The sequence below is a fragment of the Amblyraja radiata genome, chromosome 16 (genome assembly GCF_010909765.2).
Source record: "Amblyraja radiata isolate CabotCenter1 chromosome 16, sAmbRad1.1.pri, whole genome shotgun sequence".
Taxonomy (NCBI): Eukaryota; Metazoa; Chordata; class Chondrichthyes; order Rajiformes; family Rajidae; genus Amblyraja; species Amblyraja radiata.
The window spans coordinates 38747123-38763022 of NC_045971.1; positions in this window are offsets into that span (position 1 = coordinate 38747123).

Genomic DNA, 15900 nt, shown 5'->3' on the forward strand with positions numbered 1-15900 from the left:
GGTGGAGCTGCCAAGAAGGCCATAGAGAGTTACTTTCTGCTAGGCACAGAATCAGCCTATCATGCAGCGTGGACCATCCTAGAAGAGAGATATGGCAATCTATTCCTCATCGCCAAAGCCTTCAGAGACAAGCTTGATTCATGGCCCAAGATAAGCTCCAAAGGCAGTTTAGAACTTCAAGAACTCACTGACTTCCTTCGCAGCTGTGAGGCCGCCATGTCTCAGATTAGAGGTCTTGAGGTACTCAATGACTGCAACGAGAATCAGAAAATGCTTGCTAAACTTCCAGACTGGCTGACTTCAAGATGGAACAGGAAAGTCATAGAAGTGAAAGAACAAAGTCACAAGTTCCCAAGCTTCAGCCAATTCGTCAAGTTCCTCACACGTGAAGCAAAAATTGCTTGCAACCCGATAACGTCCCTCTACGCTCTAAAATCAAGTGAAGTTGAGAAGAGCAAGGCTTCAATGAACAGAGGTCCTGGAGCAAAGGTATTGGTAACAAACTCTGATGAGAAGGCTGTCGCCACAAGCTGTGTGTTCTGTGAGAGGGAAGGTCACAGTCTACACAAGTGTTATAAATTCATGGATGAGACGGTCTCTGAGCGAGTCAAGTTTGTTCAAGAAAGGAAGTTGTGCTTTGGCTGTCTGAAGTCTGGCCATCGTTCAAAGGAATGTGAAAACAGAATGATCTGCAATACATGTGAAAAGAGACATCCAACTTGCCTCCACGACAATCGCACCAAGGAAGGAAGGATGTTAACAAGGCCTGATGAAGCAAGAGACCGTGAGCGGTCAACGGAAGGCAAGATGAACCGATCACAAAATAAAACAACAAGAACCTCACCTGAGGCAACATCCAATAGATTCATCCAGCATGTCAAAGACACCCATATGTCCACCATCATCCCAGTGTGGGTGTCAGCCACAAGGGAGCCTAATCGTGAAGTTCTTGTGTATGCACTTCTGGATACACAGAGTGACACAACCTTTCTCCTAGAAGACACTGCAAAAGCTCTACACGTGAAGAACGAACCAGTTCAGCTAAAGCTCTCCACAATGGCTTCAAGAAACACAGTTGTGTCCTGTAGGAAACTGACTGGTCTACAAGTAAGAGGATTTTACTCAGACAAGATAATCCAGCTGCCAGTGACCTACACAAGAGAATTCATACCTGCAAACAGAGATCATATTCCCTCACCAGAGACTGCAAAGACATGGCCTCATCTCGAACACATCGCAGATGACATAGCTCCACATCAAAGCTGCGACGTCGGCTTACTAATTGGCTACAACTGTCCTCAAGCTATCGTCCCAAGACAAGTGCTACCTGGTGAAGAAAATCAGCCCTTTGCACTGAGAACCGACTTGGGCTGGAGTGTAGTTGGCTATGGCAACCTATGTCTCGATTATGGAGATGCTATTGGAGTGAGTCACCAAGTTATCGTGAAGCAAGTGATATCAGGTATTCAGTCCTCTTCAAACCTCACAAGCGAAGTGCATTATGTCTGTAAAACACAGATCAAGGAAGTAGTCTCACCTGCAGCTGTCATCAAGGTGCTGGAAGCTGACTTTGTGGAAAGAATTTCAGAGGAAGGCAACATCTCTCAAGAAGACCTCCGATTCCTGTCAAGGATGGAAAAAGGCATCAGGCTCAAGGAGGATGGTCACTATGAGATGCCACTGCCGTTTAAGAAAGAAAGACCCAACTTACCAGACAACAAGATATGTGCCATCCATCGTCTCAGGTGCCTAGAAAGGAAGCTGAAAAGAAATGAACAGTATTACAAAGACTACAAGACCTTCATGGACGAGACCATAACCCGTGGAGATGCAGAAAAGGTCTCACAAGAAGACGTCAGTAAAGCTCCAGCATGGTACATTCCCCACCATGGGGTGTATCATCCGCAAAAGCCTGGGAAAATTTGTGTCGTTTTTTACTGTTCCGCGAGGTATCAAGAGACAGCCTTGAATGATCATCTCCTGACAGGTCCAGAGTTGACGAACACCTTGTTGGGAGTCCTTTGTCGTTTTCGTAGAGGTCCAGTGGCGATCATGTGTGACATAGAACGCATGTTTCATCAGTTCCATGTAAAGGCAGAAGATCAGGATTACTTACGTTTCCTATGGTGGTAGAATGGAAATCTTGAAGCACAACCCTCCATCTATCGGATGAAAGTCCACTTGTTTGGTGCAGTTTCCTCTCCTGGCTGTGCCAACTTTGGACTCAAACACCTGGCTGCTGAAGGACGAGGACGCTTCAGTGAAGACACCATCCAATTCATCCAGAAGAATCTCTATGTGGATGATGGCTTGGCAAGTGTAGCATCTGAAAGGCAAGCAATCAAACTAGTGAAAGAAGCGAGAGAGCTATGTAGCACAGGCAAACTTTGGCTACATAAGTTCATCTCTAACAGCAAGGAAGTCCTAGCCACAATCCCTAAAGAGGAATGTGCTGAAGCTGCCAAGGACCTGGACATGGCACTGGGAGAACAACACATGGATAGAGCACTCGGTGTCCAGTGGTGTGTGGCTTCTGACGAATTCCAGTTCAGGGTAATTGTCAAAGAAAATCCATTCACCCGAAGAGGAGTCTTGTCCACGGTTGCCTCAGTGTATGACCCGCTCGGATTTGTGGCACCCTTCATCTTGGTGGGAAAGCAGATCTTGCAGCAGATGTGTCGTGACACGCTCAGTTGGGATGACACCTTACCAGATGACCTTCTACCCCTGTGGGAATATTGGCTCCAAGACCTGAAAAACCTGGCTGGTGTGAAGATCCGGAGATGCTACGCTCCACCAAGTTTCAATATCCAGCACTATGAGCTCCACCATTTCTCCGATGCCAGTGTGAGTGTGGAGTGTGCTCATATCTCAGAGCGGTCAGTACATCAGGTGAAGTCCACTGTACCTTAGTAATGGGAAAGTCAAGAGTCGCCCCTACTAAGGTGACGACCATACCAAGACTAGAGCTGTCAGCAGCAGTGGTAGCTGTCCGCATCAGTGACATGCTCAAGAAAGAGCTCGAAGTAGAATGCCGTCAAGAAATCTTCTGGACTGATTCAAAGGTTGTACTTGGATACATCAGTAATGAAGCCAGAAGATTCCACGTGTTCGTAGCAAACCGCGTGGAACGCATCAAGCGAAGCACAGAGTCTGCGCAATGGAGGTATGTAACTTCTGAGGAGAACCCAGCAGATCACGCCTCAAGAGGTCTCACAGCAGGACAACTTATAGCCTCTAACTGGTTCACAGGCCCAGACCTTCTTTGGCAGAGATACCAAGTGGAGATGTCAAGGTGGGAGATGTCTCAAGTAGTGACCCAGAGCTCAAGAAGGCCCAGGTTCATGACACTCAGGCAAAGGAGGTGAGGTCGCTCTGAGATCGCCTACAAAGGTTCTCCGATTGGTCAAGAGTGGTGAAAGCTATTGCCAGACTCAAGCGCCATGCAAGGGAATTCAAGGGCAGCAAGCCAAAGTCCTGTGAAGCCACCAGTTTAGAGGAAAGGGGAGAGGCAGAGGTGACCATAATCAAGATGGTTCAAAATGCAACCCTCTCCCAAGATGTTCATTACCTTCAGCGTCACAAGGAGACGCGACTCAAGTCCAAGTTGCACAAGTTACATCCATTCCTGGATGACCAAGGAATCATCAGGGTGGGAGGCCGCTTAACTCATGCTGCCCTACATCCACATGTGAAGCATCCAGCGGTCCTCCAAGAGACAGTCACGTGTCAACATTACTGGTCAAGCATTATCATGAGAGGGTGCACCATCAGGGCCGAGGGATGACCATAAATGAGCTCCGCTCTAACGGTATATGGATTCTTGGATGCAGCAAAGTAGTAGCATCCCATATTTTCAAGTGCATTAAGTGCAGGATGTTCTGAAGAGGCATGGAACAACAAAGGATGGCAGACCTCCCGGAAGATCGAATGGAAGCAACTTCTTCGTTCACTTACTGCGGGATGGATTGTTTTGGACCATTCCACATCAAAGAAGGAAGGAAAGAGCTAAAGCGTTATGGACTATTACTTACCTGCATGTGTTCCAGAGCAGTACACATCGAAATGCTCGATAGCTTGACCACAGACGCCTTCATTAACGCCCTGCGTTCATTCATCGCCATTCGTGGAATGGTACGGCAAATAAAATGTGATCAAGGGACGAACTTCGTTGGTGCAAGGCGTGAGTTTGTTGAAGCACTGAGAGAGATGGATCAAGAGGAACTCAAGGAGCTGGGATGTGAGTTCATCATGAACACCCCAGCTTCAAGTCACATGGGTGGCGTTTGGGAAAGACAAATCCGCACCATCAGAAGTGTCTTGATGGCTATTCTAGACCAGTCAGCCCAACAACTTGACTGTTCCTCTCTACGAACGTTCCTATACGAAGTCATAGCGGTCGTGAATAGCAGACCTCTAACTACTGATAACCTAAATGATACATCCAGTCCAGAGCCCTTGACACCAAACCACATCCTGACCATGAAGTCTACGATCATATCCCCTCCTCCTGGGAAGTTTGTCAAGGAAGATCTTTACCTCCGCAAGAGATGGCGTCGAGTTCAACTCCTAGCCAACAACTTCTGGTCACGATGGAAAGAAGAGTATCTCTTAAATCTTCAGCACAGACAGAAGTGGACCAAAGACCGCAGAAACGCAAAGGTCAATGACATTGTTCTGCTAAAGGATGATGCGACACCACGGAATCAGTGGAAGTTGGCAAGGATCAGTGAAGTTCATCCCGGGAAGGACGGAAGAGTGAGAAGACTCCAGTTGCTGATAGGTGACTGAACTCTCGATGAAAATGGAAAGCGCACCTCCAAACCGGTTCACCTGGAGAGACCCATTCAGAAGATAGTAACACTGGTGGAAGCAGACTGAAGACTCCAGTATCTTACGCTCACCTTAAGTCTATTAATGTCTATTAATATTAGTGGCCCATAGTTAGATAATATTTTGAAATAATGTTTTATATGCAGTATGTATGTCTCTTTAAGTTGTTCTAAGAAATCACATGTGATTTGGTGGGAGTGTAACTGCCCCACATCGGCAGTTAGTTAAATTCTAAACCTCACGATTTTTGGTTCCTACCTGTAATAATAGCGTTCCTAAGGGGGGAACTAATTGCCGACTTAGTTTCCGGGAGGCACGGTTGTTGGCGCACCTGGCAGGGCAGCAAAGAAAAAGGAAGCAACACAAAGGGGATACACCACAAAAATAAGTTAAATGTTAAATAAGCAAGATCATAAAGAAAGACAGAAGCCATGATAAGAAGAAACCAAGAAATACCTCTTAAGTAGTAAGCAGTGGACGAGGTATGTTGTTTATTTGCTTGGTTAGTGTGGTGTTGTGTTGCTGTATGGACGTACATGCATGTATTTTGTAAACTGTTTGTTTCCTCGTTTTTGGCTCAGTTCTCACGGGTTGGTTGGAGCTGAAAATAAACCCCGTATTTAACCACGACCTCGGGCCTCGTGTACTACTTGGGAGCTACAGCTATAGCTACAATATAATAAAAACAGACAGTCCGATCGACAGCGGCTTTACTGCAGTGGGTCTGGATGTGTTGGTCAGCGATATTTTGGGAGGGGACAAAGCCCGTTAATCAGTCTTATTGCCTGTGGGAAGAAGCTGGGGAGCATCCTCAGTTGCAGTTGTACAGAGCCCTAGTGAGACCCCACCTGGAGGATTGTGTGCAGTTTTGGTCACCTAATTTGTGGAAGGACATTCTTGCTATTGAGGGAGTGCAGCGAAGGTTTACAAGGTTAATTCCCGGGATAGCGGGACTGTCATATGCTGAGAGAATGGAGCAGCTGGGCTTGTACACTCTGGAGTTTAGAAGGATGAGAGGGTTTCTCATTGAAACATATAAGATTGTGAAGGGTTTGGACACGCTAGAGGCAGGAAACATGTTCCCGATGTTGGGGGAGTCCAGAACCAGGGGCCACAGTTTAATTCTCTGCCTCAGAGGGCGGTGGAGGCAGGTTCTCTGGATGCTTTCAAGAGAGAGCTAGATGAGGCTCTTATAAATAGCGTAGTGAGGGGATATTGTGAGAAGGCAGGAACGGGGAACTGATTGTGGATGATCAGCCATGACCACGGTGCTGTATCGAAGGGCCGAATGGCCAACTCCTGCACCTATTGTCTATTGAGGCGTCGACTGTGCCTGAGACAAAGGGGAGCCCCCAGCTCTAAGATCTGAACTATAGTGAAAGTTCGGGCAGACTTTAATACAATTCTCAGCACAAAGAGTCAATATGTTGATATTCTGCATTAAATAACAGAGGGAGAAAGAAATGCTTTTGCTCTATAGATCTGTCATCAACACGCATGCGCCGGATTGTTCCCGCCCCCTCTGTGTCTCCGCCTCCACTATTGGCTGAGACCAGTGACGGACACCGCCGGTAGCCAATGGGAACAGAGGGGCGGGCGCAGCGTGCGCTGACGGTTGGAGGGTCAGGTGACCGGTGGCGGCGCGCGCGGCCGTCAAACCGTCTCCGCGCCTGCGTGACGCGCACGCGCAAAGGGCGCGCCTCAGGAGAGCGATGACGATGCTGCCCGGTGATTGACAGCGCATGGGGGCGGGGCCAATCAGCGCATCACCGCCCAGTGCGGCAGGTTCAATCCCCACCCCGGACCACAGCAACACATCACATCCAATGCATCCCATACATGGATAATATTTAATTAATGGAAACTGACATTCATCACCTGCTCGACCTTGGAAGGTGGCAATAAAAGCTCAGATGGAAGCAAATATTAATGTAATTTGCCATGTAAAGTGGGACAGGAAGCATCTCTGGAGAGAAGGAATGGGTGACCTTCCTGGTCGAGACACAGAATCAGTCAGGGTCGGCTGTGGGCCGAGGAGCTTTATTCTGCAGTTTTGTGACCCAAGTCTCCAAACTACATGAAATTTGCACATATTGTGTAAAAAAAATTATATAAATCACCCCTGAAACTCGATATGAAGAAGACTTGCACATTTTTATTAAATTAGAGAAAAACCGGAAAATTTTCGGGTAATTTTTAGTCCAATCAAAGCACGTTTAACATTGAGTTGTCTGCCAGTTGTTTCAGGCTAGCACACAACATGGCTGAGGGGGCTTCACAGATGCCTGTTTTACTGGAGATTCTGATTTGTTGTTCTGTGGAATAAATGTCGTGGAAACTTGCAGCAGGTAATTGTATTTAGTGGGAAAAGCATTAAAAAGGCTGAAGAAAGTGCTGCGAAGTGGATTAAAGTGCAAGAAAGCCTTGAAAGCAAAGTCCCTGCTGAGGTCCTGGAACACAAAGATTTAGACAGCCAGGGACCAACTCTAACTAAAAGGTAAGATCTAACGTCTGAATTTATGAAAATCAATCTGTATGGAGTTTAATTAATTTAATTGCACCCTTTTATAATGTGAATAAATTCATTCATTCATTCACTTACTTCATTTATTCACTTACTTTATTCATTCATGAAATTGAGGGCCTAAACTATATGTATCCAAAACACAGTAAATTAAACATTGTCACTAATGCCAGCTTGTTGTAGAGTAATAAGTCTTTAACAGCTAATCTCGGAGCTGCCTGCGAAAAGTTACCGGGAAAAAGTGCTTCGACCGGACATACGTACTCGCGGTAAAATGAAGCCACGGTCTCAATTAATAAGCGGCCGATTCGCGAATGCGGCGCCGCGGATCATCTCCGCGGGCGGGAGGGGGGCTGTACATAGTGCCGTCTATAGCGGTCGTTTTCAGACCCCGACAACGGGGAAAAAATTTTAAGAAACTTTTGAGAACGTTTTGAGGAAGTTTGGGAGAGATAGAGGGAGAGATAGAGAGCGAGGGAGAGTGAGGGATGAGGGACGAGGGAGAGCGAAGTATTCACTTCTCCCTCCCTCTCTGGTCGTCACGGTGGCCCAGCGGTAGAGTTGCCGCCTCACGGCACCAGAGACCCCGGTTCGATCCTGACCACGGGCGCTGTCTGTGCGGAGTTTGCACGTTCTCTCCCCGTCACCTGCGTGGGTTTTCTCCGGGCACTACGTTTTCCTCCCACAATTCAAAGACGTGCAGGTTTGTAGGTTAATTGACGTGTGTGTGTGTGTGTGTCCGTGGATCGCTGGTCGGCAAGGACACGTTGGGCCAAAGGGCCTGATTTTGTGCTGTCTCTCTAAACTAAACTAGTGTTTGAACGGGCGATTACTGGCCGGCATGGACTCGGTGGGCCAAAGGGCCTGTTTCTGCGCTGTATCTCCAAACTAAACTAGTGTGTGAACGGGCGATTGCTGGCCGGCACGGACTCAGTGGGCCGAAAGGCCTGTTTCTGCGCTGTATCTCTAGACTAACTGGACTAAACTGATTGAAGAACATAATTCAAACATCAAGTTGTCCACAAAGTGTAAAAGATGTTTTCATTTTATTTGGAAAGGACACTAAAGAAAACAGAGAAAGAGTTGAGTATAGGAGCAAAGAGGTCCTTCTGCAGTTGTACAGGGCCCTGGTGAGACCACACCTGGAGTATTGTGTGCAGTTTGGGCATGTTGGCCTTCATAACAAGAGGAGTTGAGTCTAGGAGCAAACAGGTCCTTCTGCAGTTGTACAGGGCCCTGGTGAGACCACACCTGGAGTATTGTGTGCCCACACATACGCACACCCTCCACGCGCGCACGCAAGAATGCCACCACTCTGAAGTTAACTAACGATTGAATTTAATAGGTGGTAGACACAAATGCTGGAGAAACTCAGCGGGTGAGGCAGCATCTATGGAGCGAAGGAAATAGGCAACGTTTCGGGTCGAGCCCCATCTTCAGATGCTGGGGTCAAACTTGCAAATCTGCTTCGAAAGTGAAAACTGCAATTCCTTTAAAATTCATCCCTCTCTCTCCCCTCTGCTCTCCTCTATCTTTCTCTCTCCCTCTCCTCTCTCTCGAAAATCGAAGGTAGACACAAAATGCTGGAGTAACTCAGCAGGTGAGGCAGTATCTACGGAGCGAAGAAATAGGTGACGATTCAGGTCGAGACCCTTCTTCAGACTCAAGAACCATTTCCTTCGTTCCATAGATGCTGCCACACACGCTGAGTTTCTCCAGTATTTTTGTCTAACAACAAGTGAAATCACCTTCACTGGATAATAGACAACAGGTGCAGGAGTAGGCCATTCAGCCCTCCGAGACAGCACCGTCATTCAATGTGATCATGGCTGATCTTCCCCAATCAGTACTCCGTTCCTGCCTTCTCCCCATATCCCCTGACCGCTATCTTTAAGAGTCCTCTTGAAAGCATCCAGAGAACCGGATCTCTTGAAAGCATCCAAAGAACCGGCCTCCACCACCCTCTGAGGCTGAAAATCCCACAGATTCACAACTCTCTGGGTGGAAAAGGTTCTCCTCATATCAGTCCTAAATGGCCGACCACTTATTCTTAAACTGTAGCCCCGGTTCTGGATTCCACCCAACATCGGGAACATGATTCCTGCCTCTAGCATGTCCAAACCCTTAATAATCTTATATGTTTCAATAAGATACCCTCTCATCCGTCTAAATTCCAGAGTGCACAAGCCCAGCTGCTCCATTCTCTCAGCATATGACAGTCCCGCCATCCCGGGAATTAACCTGGTGAACCTACGCTGGGCTCCCTCAATAGCAAGAATGTCCTTCCTCAAATTAGGAGACCAAAACTCCACACAATACTCCAGATGTGGTCTCACCAGAGCCCTGTACAACTGCAGAAGGACCTCTTTACTCCTCAACTCCTCTTGTTATGAAGGCCAACAGGCAAAAACTGCACACAATATTCCAAGTGTGATCTCACTAGGGATGGAGGGAGAGGGAGAGAGAGAGGGGAGAGAGAGGGGGAGAGAGAGGGAGAGAGAGAGAGGCAAAGAGGGAGGTAGAGAGAGGCAGAGGAGATGGAGAGGGGGAGAGGAAGGCAGGGAGAGAGAGAGGCAGAGAGAGGGAGAAAGAGAGAGGCAGAGAAAGGGAGAGATAAAGGGAGAGAGAGAGGCAGAGGGAGGGAGAGAAGTGGGGGAGAGAGAGAGGGTGTGAGAGGGGCGGGGGGAGAGAGAGTGGGAGAGAGGGGGGGGAAATAGGTCAGCCATGGTTGCAAGGCGGAGTGGACTCAGTAAGTTGGCGATATGCAGAGTACTGCCCTGCTGACTACAAATTCAGGGTCCAATTCAGACAATGCCAAGTGTGGGCTAGCAGGAGTGAAATGGGCCGAAGGGCATTTTCCGGACGCTCTGGGCTCCCCACATCCACGCCGTTGCCCCGCAAGGTCGGCTTGGTGACTTTGGGGGAGTTATTGGGGCAAATGCTTTGGAAATGAGACAGATACCGGCCTGCAGGGCCACATTAAGTGTGAATTCATGGTTAGTTATAAAGTGTGGGGAACCGCCTGCCAGTGCCTGTGCATGCTCCCCCTGCTGCATTCAAGGGAATGCATGCATCACTGGCTGCATTGCTGCCTCCCCCGATGCATGGCAGCGCTGTCACCCTTACCCAAAGGATCCTCTATATACTTTGCCCTTACCTGCTCTTCACAGCATTCCCGCACCACTTCCGGTTGGCTGGCGAACCGCTTGTCCACAAGGGCGCTTCCGGAGGGAGAGGGGACGCTTTAGGGCGGCGCACCGGCGCTGGCACAGCGGGACGGCGGGTCTCAGGCTTCCGGGTGGAGGGCGAAACGCCGTATGTTGGTTCCGGGTGTTTTGTTGTTGTTGTTTGGTGCAGTGAGGGTGGGATGGAGGAGGGGGGGGGGAGGGGAACAGAGGGGGGGGCGCAGCGTGCGCTGGCGGTTGGAGGGTCAGGTGACCGGTGGCGGCGCGCGCGGCCGTCAAACCATCTCCGTGCCTGCGTGACGCGCACGCGCAAAGGGCGCGCCTCAGGAGAGCGATGACGAAGCTGCCCGGTGATTGACAGCGCATGGGGGCGGGGCCAATCAGCGCATCACCGCCCAGTGCAGCAGGTTCAATCCCCACCCCCGACCACAGCAACACATCACATCCAATGCATCCCATACATGGATAATATTTAATTAATGGTAACTGACATTCATCACCTGCTCGACCTTGGTAGGTGGCAATAAAAGCCCAGATGGAAGCAAATATTAATGTAATTTGTCATGTAATGTGCTGGAGTAACTCAGCAGGACAGGCAGCATCTCTGGAGAGAAGGAATGGGTGACCTTCCTGGTCGAGACCCTTCTTCAGAGTCAGGGGGGAGGGAGACACAGAGATCAGGAAGTGTAAGGTGTTTAATCGAGACATCAAAGGGGGTAGGGATCAAGGAAAATGTAGAAAAGATCATTGTTAATTGGGAAAAGGTGACAAAGAAACTTTCAGTGATCTAATTTAATCACGGGGACAGTCAGACTGGTCGGTGAAATAGGAAGGGGGGTGGGTGGAGATAGAGAGAAAGCATAGGTTACTTAAAGTTAGAGAAGGCAATATTCATACCGCTGGAGTGTAAGCTGCCCAAGCCAAATATGAGGTGTTGTTCCTCCAATTTGCTTTATGCCTCACTCTAACAGTGAAGGAGGCCAAGGACAGAAAGATCCGTGACTCAGGCAACAATTCTGGAGAGCAGGAATGGGTGACGTTTCGGTTTGAGACCCTTCTTCAGATTTCTAGTCTGCTTTGCCGGGTTACTCTATTAATTTAATTTACTCGTCTAAGGCTTTTATTCAACCATATTAATCAGCAGAGAAGTTGCACCTCGGCCTAACAAGAATATCCCACCATTAAATAACAACATGGCTGATCTGATTTGAACCTCTCTCCTAACGGCTCACATGGCTCTTTGCCTCATTTCTTATAAACATTATATGCAATTGTGCCTTCAGCATACTCAAATTCACCATCAGCCTGTGAAGAATAGAGTTGGTAAAAACACACAATTAGTAAGTGAAACAAAAAAAAACATGAATCTCTGCCTGAAACACAATTGAAGATAAATAAACAGGAGTGAGCTACACTTGTTTGGTGACCTTATTTTGGAACAGAGCCCTCTAGTTCTGCCGTTCTCTCAACCCCATTCTCCTGCCTTCTCTCCACAACCTTGACCCACACACAAATCAAGAATCTGGCAAGCTCCGTCTTAAAAATATCCACTGACTTGGGCTTCACAGCCGTCTGTGGCAATGAATCCCACAGGTTCACCACCCTGGGCTCAAGAAATTGCTCATCATCCCATTCTAAAGGTACATCTTATTCTGAAACTGTGACCTCTGGTCCTAGACTCTCCCACTGGTGGAAACATCCTCTCCACATCCACTCTATCTAAGCCTTTCACTATTTGACGGGGTGTGGAGGGTGCAGGGAGGGTTCGTTAGAATGGAGGGGATGTAGAGAGGGTTCATGAGAGTGGAGGGGATGTAGAGAGGGCGCAGGAGAGTGGAGAGAGTGCAGAGAGGATGCACGTGGGCAGGGCTGGGGCGTGGAGGGTGCAGAGAGGGCACAGGAGAGTGGAGAGAGTGCATAGAGGATGCACGTGGGCAGGGCTGGGGCGTGGAGGGTGCAGAGAGGGCACAGGAGAGTGGAGAGAGTGCAGAGAGGGTGCCCGTGGGCAGGGCTGGGGCGTGGAGGGTGCAGGTGTGCTGGGCTGGGTCGTGGAGGGTGCAGAGAGGGCACGGGAGAGGTTGCGGAGAGAGTTTAGGAAGGTGGGGACAGTGTGGGTGGGTGACAACATGGTGGCAGATGTGGTGATATTTGCGGCCATCCTCTCCAGCTGACAATTCAGCAGCAATGCTGTATTGTGTGAATGTTTTTATACAATTATCATGGAGCCTTGGTACAGACACACCTGGTGTAAAGGTAACATTTGGTCTCCTGTCCTAAATGAGGAATTAACATAACATAACATTTAATTAGACTGGTTGCAGGTTTGTCGTATGAAGTGACTGGTCTTTCGTGCGTTTGTGGAATGAGGGGTGAGCTGAATGAAATGTCCACAGATTGGATAATTGCTGCATGTTATGTTACTTTATGCTGCTGGTAAATATTTACTTGTTCCATTGTCAGTACATGTGAGAATTTATCACTCGTGTCTACTGTTTTTTCCCCTGAGTGAAGAGTCCAGATCCAGGGGCCAGAATCTGTGACTGGGGTGGTGGTCGGTGTGTTTATGAGGAGGCTTGGTTCTGACTCTGAGGAACGGTGGAACTGAGGACTGGCCTTTCTCACCATTCGCCTGGGGTGTGCAGTAGCAAGGTTCGTTTGATTTAACGGACGTGAGCACACAGTTAGCTGCAGACTCCGCCCAGGACAGGAAGGCTCTGCAGGAACGGAAGGGACGTCACGACCGCGGTGCCACAGGTGCTGTCGCCGAGGGAGGACGGACGGAGCCGCGGCTTGAGAGACTAACAGAGACTAACAGAGGCAAAGAGGTTTGCCTCGCACTGCAAGGGAGCAGTGGACCAGACAGGAAGAGCGGACGGAATTACCACTAGACAGCCAAACCAGTAGGTAATTTACGGCTGGGGTGAGTACTTTCCCATTTATAGGAGGTAGGATTATATAAATAAGGGGTGTATCAATACAGTAGGGGATTCTTAAACAGGACCAGTTAATTACCTATATAAGATGGGCGGTCAGGAGATGTGCCAATACTGCGAGATGTGGGAATTTGTCGACACCATTGATGTAGAAGATCCCTACAGCTGCAGTAAGTGTTTGAGGCTAGAGGAACTCCAGCTCCGCATTGATGAGCTGGAGACCCAACTTCATACGCTGCGGTACATCAGGGAGGGGGAGTATTACCTGGATGTTTTGTGCCAGGGGATGGTCACACCGACCAGTTTAACTAATTCAGTAGGCAGTGAGCAAGGAAAGGAAGGTGTGGCCATAAGCGAGGCAGGTAGGGGGAACCAGGAGGAGATGCGGCAGGAGCCACAGCCCTTGTCCCTGACGAGCATGACCGAGGCTCTTACTCAATGTAAGGACGGGATCAGGGGCTGTGGGAGGGATGAGCAACCTGGCTGCAGCACCGTGGATCAGGAGGCCATTCAAGAGGGGGGAGTTAGAAGAAATGCCGTAGTGATAGGGGATAGTATTATTCGGGGGGTAGATAAGGTTCTCTGCGGCCAGCAGAACATGTCCCGAAGGCTGTGTTGCCTACCCGGTGCTAGGGTTAAGGATATCTCTGCGATGCTGGAGAGAAATTTGCAGAGGGAGGGGGAGGATCCAGTGGTCGTGGTCCATGTGGGGACCAATGACATAGGAAGGACGAGGAAGGAGGATCTGCTGAAGGAGTTTGAGCAGTTAGGGAATAAATTAAAAAGCAGAACCTCGAGGGTACTGATCTCCGGATTGCTACCTGAGCCACGGGCCAAATCGGCGAGGGTACGTAAAATTAAAAAGCTAAATGCGTGGCTCAAAGACTGGTGTGGGAATAATGGGTTTGGTTTCTTGGGCCACTGGCACCAGTACTGGGACAGGGGGGATCTGTTCTGTAAGGACGGACTTCACCTGAACGGTGCTGGGACTGGGGTCCTGGCAAATCATATAACTAGGGCAGTAGAGAGGTCTTTAAACTAAGTAGCGGGGGGGAGGTATCAAGGGGGGTAATAACGGCAGGGGTAGAGGAAATAGAGCAGGGTATCAGTGGGGAAGCGGAAATTCAAAATGTGACAGGAGACAGAATTTGTGAAGATAAAGATCTAGATGTAAAAGGGGCAAAAACGGAAAGGAAGGGTAGTAAAAATCATCTGAAAGTGCTTTATCTAAATGCACGGAGTATTCGTAATAAGATAAATGAATTAACGGTGCAATTAAGTATATATAGTTATGATATCGTGGCCATTACGGAGACATGGCTGCAAGGAGATCAGGACTGGGAGTTAAATATAGAGGGGTACTCGACAATTAGGAAAGATAGACAGGAAAGAAAGGGAGGAGGGGTGGCCCTTTTAATAAGGGAGGGAATAACGGCAATAGAGAGGAAGGATATTGCGTTGAAGGATCAGGATAGTGAAACAGCTTGGGTACAGATAGAGAATAATAAGGGGAAAAAAACACTAGTGGGTGTAATTTATAGACCTCCAAATAGCTGTGACGCTGTTAGTCAGAACATAAATCTGCAAATAGTTGACGCATGTAAAAAGGGAACTGCTGTAATCATGGGGGACTTCAATTTTCATATTAATTGGGCAAACCAAACTGGGCAGGGTAGACTAGAGGAAGAGTTTATAGAATGTATTAGAGACGGGTTCCTAGAACAGTATGTCACCGAACCGACAAGGGGGGAGGCAATCTTGGATCTGGTCCTGTGTAATGAAGCAGGATTAATTAAAAATGTCATAGTTAGGGACTCGTTGGGAACAAGTGACCACAATATGGTCGAATTCCATATTCAAATAGAAGGGGAGCAGGTTGAAACTCAGGCTAGGGTGCTTAGTCTAAATAAGGGGGATTATGAAGGTATGAGGACTGAGCTGATCAAAGTTGACTGGGATAGCAGACTCAAGAATAAGACGGTACATGAGCAGTGGTGTACGTTTAAGGGTATACTGTATAACCTTCAAGAAAAATTTATTCCTATGAAGAAAAAAAGGGGTAAGGGTAAGAACAGTCAGCCATGGCTCAGTAAAACTATAAAGGATAGTATTCGGCTGAAGGCAAGGGCATATAAGGTAGCCAGAGATAGTGGGAGGGTAGAGGATTGGGAAGCATTTAAAGGTCAGCAAAAAATAACTAAGAGATTAATTAAGACGGGGAAAATAGACTATGAAAGGAATTTAGCGAACAACATAAAAACTAATAGTAAGAGTTTTTATAGCTATATAAAAAGAAAAAGGGTGGCTAAGGTGAACGTTGGTCCATTGGAGGGTGAGACTGGAGAGTTGTTGGTGGGGAACATGGAAATGGCAAAGGCATTAAACGAGTATTTTGTATCAGTCTTCACCATAGAAGACACAAAAA